Raw genomic sequence first — 3,042 nt, 5'->3', positions numbered from 1 at the left:
CATTAAAATACAATAAAATTTTTTTTTTGTTTGAGCTTAAGCCTGACAACTATGGCCATTAGCTGTTTTTTTATTTGTAGGGAGGAGGAACAGTTGGAACGGTTGGTTGAAACACTTGTTTGCTTAAATATTATAGATATTATTATATAAATATTAATTTAAATGTATACTTATTATAATTCACTTACAAGTTATAAATATACAAACTTAGTAGAAAGGTGTAAGGGAAATGTTTACAGAAATAAGTAATCACTAATCACGTAAAAATATGTTGTAAAAATTTAACATGGTTGTATTGGATATCAAAGATATGGAGGTCAGACTCAGTGGATCTCGTTGAACACCCCTGTAAATACACCACGGGTCTATACTGCCTATATACTGTATAATTCCTGTTTCCGTGTATAATAATATAATTTATGATAATATAGTCACCTTCAAGAACTAAACATTCGTAATTGTATTCTCTGATAACGTGATCGCATTATTATTTTTAGTAGCTATGGTAACGAAACCATGTTTGTCCGGAACTGTTTTTAATGATGTAAAATTTAAATAAAAACTTATTCTGCCTTATGAATTATTTTGGGAATCATTAGTTCTAAAAACTATGCAATACTTTCATTTAACTTTCTTCTTGTATAAAAATGAATAAGAATAGTTCGAGTTTTTTTTCATATTTTGTTTTTGTAAATACAATATAATATTTATGTGTAAGGTTTTTAAAATTTAAGCTATATAGTCCTCAGATTTATTTTTATTATTACTTCATGAATTATTTTGTAGCTGAACTTTTCCCCTTTTTTTAATGTTATAATTTCGAAGAGTTCAGAAATATGTAAGCTATATTATTGTGTAATATCTAGCTGGTGTAAATAAATTAAACGTTTTATCTACCGATAACTTTAGTGAATTGGTTGCTTGAATTACGACATAAAACAAATATTTACAGTATACTCTACAATAATTTCAAAAATGAATTGTTTGGACTTTCCATAAAAGTCGTTACCTATCTTAAAGTTATAATAACAATAATATATCCTAAAATAATCTAAACTTTGTAATAGGGGTTTTTTATTTTATTCAGACACATCCATATGGGTATTATTGTAAAACTAATATTGTTTGTGAAAAATAAAAATTACGTTTCATAATAATTATTTGGTAGTTATTGTCGATCATTACGGATGCACACTGCACAGCGATGATCGTATGAATAAGTTTTTCTGTCGATGGGACAAGAGTCAATATTATATGGATTGAGATGGAAAAGATGATAAACAGTAATCATTTATTATTATATTTATTTAATTATGTACTTCGATCGAAATTTTCAACTAAAATCATTATCTATAAATTATATTAAAACCTCAACGATATTGAAAACGTATATACCTACGTCCTACTCCCTCAGTCGACTTAATAATAATTCAAGAGTCGTTGCTGAAACTGTGTCGCCGTCTAGCGAACAACTACTGCGATACCCACTTAACGTATCGCACGTATACGCAATGTATAGCAGTTTTCACAATCGGACCGGAACTGAATGGAATAACGCGAAAAATTGACAAAGCTCGTAGTGGGGACTTACCGTTTTTCCCGAAGGGCCTTGGGGACTTCAAGACCCCGACGAACGAAATAATCCTTTGTGCAAGCGTTATTAAAAAATATGTATCCACAATATACTACGCAGTGTAGATTACCGATATAACCGGAAATGGTAATTTAATTTCTGATTTTGTACTCTGTGTAATCGGAAGCGATACAATTATGCTATGTTATTACGACTTATGTCTTAAGAATTTCTACTACATTTTTCTTTCACCAAAATAATGAATATGCATACTGCCAAGTATAAAGCACTGCTAATGATTTGATATTTATACTGTTTCAATTTTGTTGTTAATTTTCTGTTTGATGCTTATTTTTGCTGATATAATAGAATTGAATTTTACAGAAAACGAGTGGGTGTATAGTAAATAGTAATTAAAAAAAGGATGGAAGTTATAAATTTGAAATTAATCGCATTCAACATAGTTATAATCTGATTAACATTGTTAGCGCTTAAATATTTATTGCGTGATAAATAATAATGTTAATGGTACGCCATGGCCTACGTAGGTATAATTTTAGAGTGCTTTAATTCCTCTATCATTGTGTCACGGGGGACGAGTTCGCGTACGACGTTTTTTGTGGTTTTAGTAATCTGGGTTTAGTACATCTTGTTTGATATTGGGTCACAGTTGTTACTTGTTTTTCAACATGGGATATGGGGTATCGATAAATACTATAACCACAAGTCGATCGAGTTGGAATTTTCCAATTCAAAACGGTATCGTTTCACACGGTTATGTGTGCACGTCAGAAGTGGAAATGTGCCGTTATGCTCAGAGTCAAAAGATTTTTTTTTTTTTCATTTATTATAATTGAAATGTTTCAACATATTGCATGTTTTTACAAGTTTATTATTTAAATTAATACAATTTAGAATTTAGAATTTAATTAGAATATGGTATGGATGATCAGTAGATTTGATACGTGTGTTAATTAAGGAGTGGAAGTGATGAGGAGTGGAAATTTATTTATTAGGGATGTTAGAGCAGCTAGGAGGGGGTTTAGTATTAATTTTAGCTCATTAAGGAAACTTGTGACGATTTGCAGAAGTTGATCGGATGGTGGTGCATTTGCTGTGGCTTCGGCATATGAGGGTTTTTCTCTTGGGTTTGAGCGTAGTGTATCATGTCCACTTCTGTGGGGTGCAGGTGGTTTGAGTTACAGCTTGAGTTTGAGTGTGTAGATTATCTCTTTTTGTTGTTTTGGTTTTGGATTTGATGCGGCTTAATATTTTTTTGAAGGTTTGGCAACCTTTATAATTGGCAGTGTGGTTTCCGCCACAGTTAGCACATTTTGCTGGTTCCTCCAGTTGTTTTGTGCAATTATCAGTGAAGTGTTCAGCTCCACATTTCATGCATCGCGGTTTGTGGCGGCAGTAGTTGCGTGTATGTCCATACTTTTGGCAGTGATGACATTGGGGAGGACCAA

Source organism: Acyrthosiphon pisum, chromosome A1 (genome assembly GCF_005508785.2).
Source record: "Acyrthosiphon pisum isolate AL4f chromosome A1, pea_aphid_22Mar2018_4r6ur, whole genome shotgun sequence".
NCBI classification, from domain to species: Eukaryota; Metazoa; Arthropoda; class Insecta; order Hemiptera; family Aphididae; genus Acyrthosiphon; species Acyrthosiphon pisum.
This window is presented reverse-complemented; position numbering follows the sequence as displayed.